Consider the following 11,588-nt stretch of genomic DNA (forward strand, 5'->3'; position numbering starts at 1 on the left):
TCCTCCTTTCTCCTTTCTGTGCTAATTTCACTCACTCAGGCTTGCTTTTCTTTCTCTCTCTTTCTTTTTCTTTCTTTCTCTCTCTCTCTCTCTTTCTTTCTTTTTCTTTCTTTCTTTCTCTTTCTCTCTCTCTCTCTCTCCCTCTCTCTCTCTTTCTCTCTCTCTCTCTCTCTCTCTTTCTTTCGTCTTTTTTTTTTTTTTGAGCCAGGGTCTCTCTCTGTCACCTAGGCTGGAGCACAATAGGTCAGACACAGTCCACGGCAGCCTTAACCTCCTGGGCTCAAACAATCCTCTCACCTCAGCCTCCTGAGTAGCAGAGACCCACAGGTGTAAGTTACCACAACCAGCTTATTATGATTTTTTAAATTTTTGTAGAGATGAGGTCTCCCTCTGTTGCCCAGGGTGGCCTCAAACTCCTGGGCTCAGATGATCCTGCCATCTCAGCCTCCCAAAGTGCTGGGACTACAGGGATGAGCCACCATGTCGGTCACCATTTCTTTTTAAGAAACCACCCCTCTTCCATCCCTTGAGATCAGTGGGCGGGCACAATGCTCAGGTTGGGCCAATCAGACTCTTTGGGTGCCTGTCACTTAGGCTGAGTGACAAAGAAGCCTTGAGTCCCCCCTCACAGTGGTGCCCTCCAAAACCCCACTTCTGACAAAGTTTTCTGAAGCTGCCTTTGTTTCTTCAGCTTTTCTTTAACTTCTATAACCTATCCAGTTTGTTCCTAATAAATGGCACTTTTTTCCTCTGCTTGTGAGCCAAAATTAGGTTCTACAATTCAAGAACCCTATGGATACGACCAGCACAGAAGTGACTTGCCTTTCATTGTGTATACTTTATTTTTTAATTTTTAATTTTTGTGGGTACATAGTAGGTATATGTATTTATGGATACATGAGATATTTTGATACAGGCATGCAGGGCGTAATAATCACAGCATGGAAAACAGACTATCCATTCCCTCAAGTATTTATCCTTTGTGTTATACTCTTCTAGTTTTTTTTTTTGTTTTTTGTCTTCTTTGAGACAGAGTCTTACTGCGTCACCCAGGCTGGAGTGCAATGGTGCGATCTCAGCCACCGCGACCTCTGCCTCCCAGGTTCATGCGATTCTCATGCCTCAGCCTCCGGAGTAGCTGGGATTACAGGCATGCACCACCATGCCTGGCTAATTTTTGTATTTTTAGTAGAGATGGGGTTTCGCCATGTTGCCAGGCCGGTCTCGAACTCCTGACCTCAAGGGATTCACCCGTCTCAGCCTCCCAAAGTGCTGGGATTACAGGCGTGAGCCACCATGCCCGGCCTCTTCTAGGTATTTTTAAATGTACAATTAAATTATTTTGACTATAATTACCCTGTGGTGTGGTCAAATACTAGGTCTTATTTATTCTTTCTATTTTTTTTGTACCCAACATTTCATATGCTCTAGTAGGCACCAAACACGTGTCCAAACAGGTCTAGATTCAAATGTAGATTCTGCCACTCGTTAGCTGTTGTGATCCTGACGAAGTGACCTTACCTCTTCAAGCTTCAGATCCTTCATCTGAAAAACGAAGATACAAGCTGGTTGTACAATTATAAGGAATATTCCAGTAAGAGAAACAGCAGGTGCAGAGAAATAGAAGTACGAGAGTATTTGCCTTAGCACAGTGGCAGGTTTCATGAATGGCTCCCACTCTTCAGCCCTCCCTCTGTGCACACCCTTTGCCATGGAACTTTGCAGTGGCCTCCTTATGGTAGGCAGGAGGTACTTTCCTACCTCTTGATTTTGAGATTTGACCTCAGCCACGTGTTTTGGTCAATGGGGTGATAGCAGATACGGCTCAAGCAGAGACTTGCAAAGGGCTTGCCGGACTGAGTTTCCTGTCTTGTGCCACTACCATTGCCTTCAGGTGGACATACCCGGGCTAGCCCACTGGTCCCAGCAGGAGGTGAGAGACACATGGAACAGGGGCATCCCCAACTGAACCAGCCTAAGGCAGTTGATCACCTAGATCAAAGCTCAGTGGAGACAAGGAGGACCAGTCAAGCTCAGCCTGAATCAGCCAATCCCCAGCTGACCGACAGACGTGTGAGGAATGAGGAATGATTGCTATTTTGAGCCACAGAGATTTGGGATAGTTCATTATGGAACAACTGCTAACAGTTACATAAATTGGTACCCAGAAGTGTGATGCTGCCATAACAAAACTTAAAATACGCAGCATTGGTGTTTTAGGACTGAGTGGTAGGAATGAGTAAACTATTAGGAGGGGCAGGAAAAATAGCAAAGAAACTGCAATTGGAGGTGGAAGAAGTGGCAATCCCATTGTGTAATAGGGAATGATTAGGTAAAATTGTTGTCTTTAGTAACTTATTGGGAAACAAATGTATCTAATGAACTCTTGGTCTTGGACAAAGAGATTTCTAGGCAGACTACTGAAAGCATCCTTTGACTTTTATGGTTGTGTTTGATAAGGTACTGCAAAAAGGAGATGACCTCAGAAAATAACTGCCTGGTTTGACAGTAGTATTAGACTTTGGGAGGCTGAGACGGGCGGATCACGAGGTCAGGAGATCGAGACCTTCCTGGCTAACACGGTGAAACCCCATCTCTACTAAAAAAAATACAAAAAACTAGCCGGGCGAGGTGGTGGGCACCTGTAGTCCCAGCTACTCGGGAGGCTGAGGCAGGGGAATGGCGTAAACCCAGGAGGCGGAGCTTGCAGTGAGCTGAGAACCTGGGCAGCAGAGCGAGACTCTGTCTCAAAAAAAAAAAAAAAAAAAAAGAAAGAAAGTAGTATTAGAAAGAATATAGAAAAGACTGAGTGCTGTGGCTCACACCTGCAATCCCAGCACTTTGGGAGGCAGAGGTGGGCAGATCACCTGAGGTCAGGAGATCGAGACCAGTCTGACAACATAGCAAAACCCCATCTCTACTAAAAATACAAAAATTAGCTGGGCATGGCAGTGCTTGCCTGTAACCCAGCTACTTGGGAGGCTGAGGCATGAGAATTGCTCGAACCCAGGAGGCAGAGGTTGCAGTGAGCTGAGATTGCACCACTGCACTCCAACCTGGGCAACAGAGTGAGGCTCTGTCTCAAAAAAAAAAAAAAAAAAAAAAAGAAAGAAAGAATATAGAGAAGTTTGAATGTGTTCTGTTGATATGACTTTTAGCACGTGGAGTAGAACGGAATCCAAGACACAGGGAACCCATCAAGTTTTCAGAGTGCTGTATTGGCAGTAGGACTCCCAGCCTGCATGAAAAAATACCAAAGTTGTTTAAAATGCAAAAAGGCCTCTGGGTAGGAAGCAGTCTGAAAAGATTGCCTAAAAGATGTGTTTTACAATGCCTTCAGAAGTGACTAAGGAGGGTGATAGAAAAGGAAGAACATTGCAGAGGCTGGAGCAGGAGCCAAGCAGAAAATGGAGATGAACTTCTCTCTGGATGGAAATCTGGGAGCTAATCAGGGAATGTTACCTACCACCAGAACAAGGGCAACTGGAAACATTTTCCTGCAGGATTTCAGAATTGCTATGGACTAGAGATGGCTATGGGCCTGTTTCTTCCCCTGTTTGAGTGGCAATGTTTACTGCAGGTAAGATGGATAACTTACCCATAGATCTCTGGATTACGAGGAGCTGCATCTGAACCTGATGAGATCATGAGAAAGTGGACTTTGGCTCGATGCCATTGGTTGCTTTGGGGTTGTTTTGGAGTCCTGAGATGGGAGAAAATGAATTTTGCCTACTGGATAATTGGGGTCATGGGCACGGAGTATGGTAATTTGATGACATTAATGGACCCAGTTCTTCACCTTTCCCTATAACTATGTCCTTTGCCGTGTAACTTTGCAGTGCCCCCCTATGGTGGGCAGGGGGCAGTTCTTCACTCTTTGATCTAGCCTCAGTCATGTGACCTGCTTTGGCCAATGGGATGTTAACAAACATGACATAGCACTTGCATGACGGAACTTGTCTCCTTGCACCTCTGACATCACCGTAAGAAGAATATGCTCAGGCTAGTGTCGTGATCTATGGAGCAGGACAAAAGACACGTGCAGTAGAGCCACCTCAAGCTGGCTAGCTGCAGACTTATGCATGAGTCCATAAAGACCTGAAGAACCACCAAATCAACTCAGTGTAAGTCAGCCGACCCCCAGCCAATGCACAGACACACAAAAACCAAAAAATACATGACTGCTGTTTTAAGCAATGGAGGTTTTTGTTGTTTTTGTTTGTTTGTTTGTTTGTTTTTTTGAGACAGGGTTTCACTCTGTCACCCAGGCTGGAGTGCAGTGACATGATCTCAGCTGACTGTAACCTCCACCTCCCGGGTTGAAGCGATTCTCGTGCCTCAGCCTCCTGAGTAGCTGGGATTACAGACGTGTGCCACCACACTCGGCTAATTTTTGTATTTTTAGTAGAGATGGGGTTTCACCATGTTGGCCAGGCTGCTCTTGAACTCCTGACCTCAAATGATCGGCCCACCTAGGCCTCCCAAAGTGCTGGGATTACAGGCATGAGCCACTGGTCCTGGCGTAAGCAATGGAGTTTTGAAGTGATTTTAAATGCAGCAGTTCTAACTGATACAGCCACAAAGAGAATTTTTCTCCACGTGAGGCTGTTAGCCACACACAAAGATGAAATGAACTCCTTCTTTTGTCGCGTAAGAATCTCTCCAAAGTTGATCACCATAACAATAACAAAAGCTACCACTTATTGAACTCTCATCGTCGGACTCTGTGAGCAGTGCCACGTATGTATTACCTCGTTGAATTCTTGCAACAGCCTTAGAAAGCAGGTATGATTATTTCCATTTCACAGATGGAAAAAAAAAAGCCCTGAGGCTAGGAGAGGTTAAGAAACAAGGCCAAGTTCACGTAGCGAATAAGTGGTAGAGTTTGGATTCAAGCACAGGCTGGTCAACCTTCCAAAGTTATGCCAGACAGGCGGCACAGGCACTGTAGTTAATGGGGTTTCAGGCCTTGGGAATAAGTGGTCCCATTCTTCAGGTCCACCTGTGGTCCACATAGCACTTGTTGGTTTTATTTTTCCAGTAGAATTTAATATAAGAAACTTACAGTATTCAATATAACAATTGAACACCTGCCCAGTCCAAGCCCCCTTTTCTCCCCAGTGCCATTCCCTCTGTTTTGGAGAACTGAAAAGGTGAGAAGGAGACACCAGGGTAACAGAGGTGGAACCTGCAGGAAGTAGCAGCCACCCTTACATCAGAGAACAAAAGGAAGTATGGGAGTTATCAGAGCCTCAGAGCTGGGAGGAAGACCCTGCAGAACAGGGGCCTTGTCTGGCACCTCTCAGGGGAAGCTCTTATTTTTTTCTTTTTTTTTTTGAGACAGAGTCTCACTCTGTTGCCCAGACTGGAGTGCAATGGCACGATCTCGGCTCACTGCAGCCTCTGCCTCCCAGGTTCAAGTGATTCTTCTGTCTCAGCCTCCCAAGTAGCTGGGATTATAGGTGTGTACCACCATGCCTGGTTAATTTTTGTATTTTTAGTAGAGACAGGATTTCACCATGCTGGTCAAGCTGGTTTCGAACTCCTGACCTCAGACGATCCACCCACCTTGGCCTCCCAAAGTGCTGGGATTACAGGTGTGAGCCACTGCATCTGGCCAGCTCTTATTTCTGACAGTGAGCAATGGGACATCAAGGAACGTAGCTGGTTGGTTGTGGGGGGTAGGGTGGACTGGGAATATCCAGTCTGGAACCCCATTTTTTCCACATGCAAAGAAGATGCCCAAGGAGAAGCAACGGCAAGAGGGAGAGAATGGGAGCTGGATCGGGCATCAGATGACAGTCAGGATTTGGATAATTGAAGACATCTGAAAGAAGAATTTGCTCATCCAAGGTCCTGGGGCTAGGATGGGGCAGGGCTGGGACTGAGCACAGACCCAGGTATGTGTGCTTCTCCCTCCAACACTGCGTTGTGGGGAGCTCTACCCTGGCACCTCCTGCCATAGCGCTGGGCATAGGCTTGTCCACCCTCTGACACAATGCCCACCGGCACCTGCAGCCCTGGGTGAAAGCCTTCTAGGGAGGGGCAGGTGACAGAGAGGCCCCCCTGAGTTGGCAGGGTGTGGTGGTCACAGCTTGGGCTCTGCAACCAGACGACCTGGGACCTAATCCTCACTGTGGCACTCACCAGCTGTGTGACCTCAGGCAAGTCACTTAACCTCTCTTATTTTAAACATTTTATTCTGAGAGAATTTTAGATCTACAAAAGAGTTGCAGCAAGAGTTCCTATATACTGTTTGCCCAGTGTCACCTAACGTTAGCATCTGACATTACCTGACATTCATCAAAACTAAGAAATTAACATTGGTACATTGCTATTAACTCCACTCCAGACTTTATCTAGATGTCTCCAGTTTTTCCACCAATGTCCTTTTTCTGTTCTGGGATCTAATCCAGGATCCCAGGTTGCATTTAGATGTCACCTCTCTTCAATGTCCTCATCTATAACGTGGGGAGAATGGTAATGACATCTATCCCACGGTCCTGCTGTGAGGAGCAAGCGATGGTTCACAGATGTACTGCATTAGCTGGTGCCTGGCACAGAAAAGTGTTCCATTAACTAGAGGTCACAATTCTTACCTTAAGCCCAGTGCTATTGTCTCATGCCCTCTGAGGGCCTATCTTGGAATGCGAGCCCAGGCCTTGTCCACTCACTCAGGGCCTAGGTTATTTTGTGCCCCTCCGGCAGGCTGGGTGGGGTGTCAGCCAATCCAGCCACTATCACTGAGGCCCAAGGAGGCACTCCCTCTAACCTTACAAACTGGCCAGGGGTCTGGGGCATTGACTAAGGACCCGCTTTAGAATTAGGCAGGCCTGGGTTCAAATCCTGCCCTCCCCAATTAGTCCCTCTGTGAACTCAGGCAAATCAATGAATTTCTCCAAGCCTCCATCGTCCCTGCCTCCCAGGGTGGCTAGAAGAGAGGGTGGTTGACAGCAGGTGTCAGCCTCAGGCAGGGTACACAGCAGCCTCCCTATTTTCTGCAGCCCACTGCCATGCTTCCCAGGGCGAGCTCTCCCCCTGCTGTTCTGCAGCTGGGCTCGCCAGGCTTGGTGCCTGCTCGCACTTATTTGTCCACATTTGGACATATGGCCTGGCTAATGGGGAACCCAGTTTGCCCAGTCTGCAGTTCCATCTCCTCTCACTTCCTTCCCCGCCCCTTACGTGTTCCCAGCTGATGCTTCTGCAGAAATGCCAAACCAGGCCATCAGAACCCTCCCTGGAGGGCGGTCTAGGGTGGCACGGCCATATGCGCCACCATCCCGGTCTCCTCTCAGAGCCTCTCCAGCACCACCCTCGATCAGGGCTTCTGGTTGGCATCATGACTTGGAAAGGAGGGACGCAGGCTGCCAGAGACCATGCTCTGCTGCTCATCTTCTCTCTGGGCTCCTGTCCTGGCTCCAGTGTCTCCTATTTTGGCTCTGCATCCTACCTTCCCACCCCTCTGGCATGCCCCAGTCCCCTCGGACCCTGAGCCTATGAAATCCTGACAACAAAAATGGTGAGTGTGTGGTAGCAAAGTTCAGTGCTGAAGATTCAAAGTCTGCCTGTCACTTCCGACTGGTGTGACCTTAGGCAAATCCCTTAACCTCCTTGTGCCTCATCTGTCAAATGGCAGTAAAGATTGTACCTACCTCAAAGGGTTATTGAGAGGAGTAAATTAATTAAGGCAAGATGCTTTTATTAACTGATCGCATTAACGTACAGTGCTTAGAACCACGCCGCGGAGCTGAAGTTACCATTGTCATTAGCAAGGCTGATACTCAGAGAGGTGGTGGCAGCTGGAAGAGGAACTTCTGGTTTTGGTTTCAGGTAAAACCAGGGCTCTGGGCTTGTATCCTGGCTCCTTTACTTCCTAGCTGTGTGACTTTCGGTCGGTCACTTAAACACCCTTGATTTCCTTGGTTTCCTCATCTGTAAAATGGGGAGGAAAGCAATAACCACCTTGTAAGTTGCTGGAAGGGTTTGATGAGATGATGCGTGGAAGTGCCTAGCACAGAGCCAGGAACAATCCGAAGGCCCTTAGTGGATACTTGGTAGATGGCAGGAGGATGGGTGGAAGTCCCTGCCTTTGCCTGCAGCATGGAATTTCAGAGCTTGGTTCTCGTCCTCAGAAGGGGATCCCCCAGGGCCTGGGCCGGGGTGGGCCCTGGTATCTCTGGGTTCCTGTCCCAGCTGCAGAGTTCCCCAGCCAGAGCCCACAGGGCCAGTCACATCCTGTTCCTTTTAGGCACCTCCTTTTGGGACCCAGCGCCCCAGATAGATATCCTGCTATTCATTTAGTCTATGGTGGGTGTGGGATGGAATATTTAGGTAAAACTTCACAAACAGCTAGACTTGAGGTTGGCCTTGAAGAACAGTATGTATGCCAACAGGTGGAGAGAAGAGGGGTGGAGATGGTGTTTGCTGTACACTGGCTGCATTTGTGGATCCAGAGAAGGGCCTCCATGCATCTATGCCCTTTGCAGTGAGGCTCTGCTGCTCCTCTCTACCTTCTGGATCTTGGGTGGCCTCAATGCTTGCTTTAGCAGGGAGAAATGCAGCAGAAGTGATGATGTACCAGTCCTGAGCCTAAGCCACGAGAGGCCTTGCAGGCTGCAACTGCCACCTCAGTGTACTTAAGCCTGGGCTAGCCTCTTGGAGCATGAGAGGCCACATGGAACAGAGCCAAGCCAGCCCAGGTGTCCCAGCTGAGGACCTGGATAAGTGGGAGAGCCCAACCTACACCCTGTCTGCCAGCTCACCACAGATGCAGACACATGGGTGAGGCCAGCCAAGGTCAGAACTTCCCTGCTGAAAGAAACACATACTCTTAAGCCACCGGACTTGGTGGTTTGTTGAGCATCACTGAGACCACAGGTAACAGAGACAGTGAAGGTAAAGAGAATGGAGAGGCAAACTCGCAGGAAGGACAGTGTGGGGGTGCCTGGTGGGGGGTGAGCAGCCCAGAATTTCTGATTCATACGGGCCTGATGGCAACTCCAAGTTCCCTCAAGCCAGGAGGCCTGAAGCCTGTGTGGCCAGTGACCTGCCCGCTGCGGAATGATGGATTAAGCGCATGTCTGATAACCGGATTGGCCACCAGACTGCTGGTTGGATGTCTGCCAGGTTCCCTCACAAGCAGGCCTGCCTGATAAGTTTTCTCAGCCTGTTTTTTCCTATTTGCCAGAGCCCAGGTCTTTGAAACTCCTATCACAAGGCCGCTTCCACTTCCCCCGTGGATCCTGGTGAAGTTCCTCTCATAGAACATGATGTTGAGCAACAACTCACAGAAACTCCTGGAACCTGACTCTCAGCCATGCGCTCTGGCGCAGCCCTGCTGTGTGGCCTTAGGCGCCCCTCTCCTGCCCCCGGGCCTCCCTCTACTGCGTGACCGGCCACATGGCCATGCCTGCTGCTCTGTGCCTGTCTCCTCATCTGTGAAATGAGGACACAGTCATGGACCTCATGGCGGGGGGCGGGGTGGGGGGGAGGGTGGTGGCGAAGGGGACTACTGTGTGTGGTTTGGATTCCTCCTGGCTTAAAAACGGCTTCCATCCCCAACTCCCCAGCTCCCCGTCTCCACCCAGGCCATTTGAACGATCTTGACGATCTTGTTGAAAATCACAGTGGTTTCCAAAGCAAATCCAAGTCTTGTGCGGCTCTGGACTGAGGGTCCCCACGCTTTCCACCCAGACCTATAATCATCACAGATGTTTAGAGGAGATCGTAAGTATAGAGCTGTATGCTTTAATTCTGCTGACCCAGGCCCCCGCCCTCCTCCCTCCTGGGTACCGGGCTGCCTCCCAGGCTGGCGGGGCTGGTGTCTCTGTCTCCTCCTAACACCCCTGAGATTTGCAGCGACGCCAGGCGCGGCGCTGACCCAGGAGGTGGGGTGTTTAGAACCCGCCCCCCGGGCTCCCCCAGGAGCTTTAAGTTTAGTAAAGGCAGCAGTCACTTCCCTGGTAGGCTCAGGGAGGGACTCCCGGCTCAGTCCTCAGCCCCCAACCCCCACTCTCCAATGTCCTTCCCAGACTGATGACCCGCTCTGCGGGAAAACCTGAGGCGAAAGGCACCGCCGCAGAGCAGGGTCTGGAGTGGCAGGACCGGCAGCCAATGAAGGTGAAGGCCGAGCGTTACATCATCACCGTGGTCTCCCATTGGTTGACATTCTAAGCTTCCTGACTCCGCCTCCCAGCCTTGACAATGGGCCTCTCTGGGCCTCTCTGCTCCCCAGGCTTCTGCACCCTAGTGCAAGCGTTGCCGAGAAGGCCGCTGTCGGGCAGAGTGCTGGGCTACAGAGTGCTGGGCTAGGCGGCAGCCCGAAGTCTGGGCTGAGCCACTAACTAGAGGTGAAGCATGGTGTTGCCAGGCGTCATCTTCCTCACCTGCAAGAGGAGAGGGTTCCAGCTGTCAATCTCGGGTTCTGCCGCAGTTCATCCACCACCACACACGCGCCCATGAACGTCTTCCTCGCAGGCCAGGGGACCCTGGCCGGTCAAGTGTCTGGTCTGCCATGGGCTCCCTTTCCTCCCCAGAGCCTGGCAGGAAGTGAGCATATAGAATGGTTAATGTTAACTGATGTTTTCTAAAGAGCAGACACTGGGCTAAGCCTTATACATTGTTTTCTTCATAACCTAAACATTAGCCCGCCACGCAGCCCTAATTGTTCAGAGACAAGCACTGACTCTGAGGCTTGGCCAGGTTGAGTGATGGCCAAGGCCAAGGACCTGGTGAGGGGGACAGTCAGGATTGGAACCCAGGCGGCTGGCTCCAGATCCCTTCACCTGATACCACAGGAATGGATGGGGGGCACCAACCTCGCCATTGTGATTCGTTTGAGCTCTCAGCCCAGCGTGTATCCTGGCGGGAGCCATCCCCGACTGGCTTGGCAGCTCCAGGCTATTCTGAGGAACAGTCTTCAGAGAGCCTGGGTGCTGAGGGGGAAAGTTGTTGCTGAGATTTGACAAGTTTGGTCCTGAGATGTCAGAAAGGATTTCAGCTCTTCTGCCACCCCAAGGATGGTGGCAAGTAAATCACAGTGAGCTGGTTTATGTCAGGTCAACTGTGGAATTTGATGCTAGCTCATTGCTACCTCCTCTTCCTTGCCTGCCTCTCTCACTCTCTCAGCTCCAGTATGAGATCAGCACAGATTCCCTGGGTGATTTTTGAGAAAACTGCCTCCTCTTTAGGACTTGGCATCCCGAACCTGCATCAGGAAAGGGTGGTGACATATACTCTCACACCCAGGGAGACTGCAAGGCCTACCCTCCACTTTCCACCTGGGTTCTCTGGCATCGAGACTCATGCCCTACAATTTTGGGCCCTTGAGGTGATGTCCCAGTGGGACCAGGGTGAGGGTGCAGGTATCTGAGAGCATAGAAGGACCAGAACCTCTAACCTTAGGGAGGCTTCCTGGGAGCCAAGCTTGATGACTTAGAATGTGAATGTCTGACTCATATCCCACTATCTTTTGGTAGGTGCTGCAGAGGACAATGGAGAGAGATTCAACTCTGAAGAGTGGTCTTGTGGAAGAGGCAGCTGGCTTGTTCAGTGTGGCACTGGCAGCCTCCCTAAGGTTCCCAGGTAGA

The 11,588-nt window shown here is 50.1% G+C and overlaps 1 long non-coding RNA gene across 2 annotated transcripts; it reads right to left on the reverse strand.

The window, feature by feature from the left end:
• Positions 1-7,682: 7,682 nt before the first annotated feature.
• On the reverse strand, positions 7,683-10,748 carry LOC140710050 (uncharacterized). 2 transcript variants are annotated; one of them, XR_012090915.1, is made up of 3 exons: positions 10,728-10,748; positions 10,386-10,538; positions 7,683-7,932 (listed from the first exon to the last, which is right to left on the reverse strand). It is a non-coding gene; the product is annotated as an uncharacterized lncRNA (long non-coding RNA). The 2 variants fall into 2 exon arrangements; XR_012090914.1 differs by lacking the exon at positions 7,683-7,932 and adding an exon at positions 8,833-9,695.
• Between the last annotated feature and the right edge of the window lie 840 nt (positions 10,749-11,588).

The sequence above is a fragment of the Chlorocebus sabaeus genome, chromosome 24 (assembly GCF_047675955.1).
Source record: "Chlorocebus sabaeus isolate Y175 chromosome 24, mChlSab1.0.hap1, whole genome shotgun sequence".
NCBI lineage: Eukaryota > Metazoa > Chordata > Mammalia > Primates > Cercopithecidae > Chlorocebus > Chlorocebus sabaeus.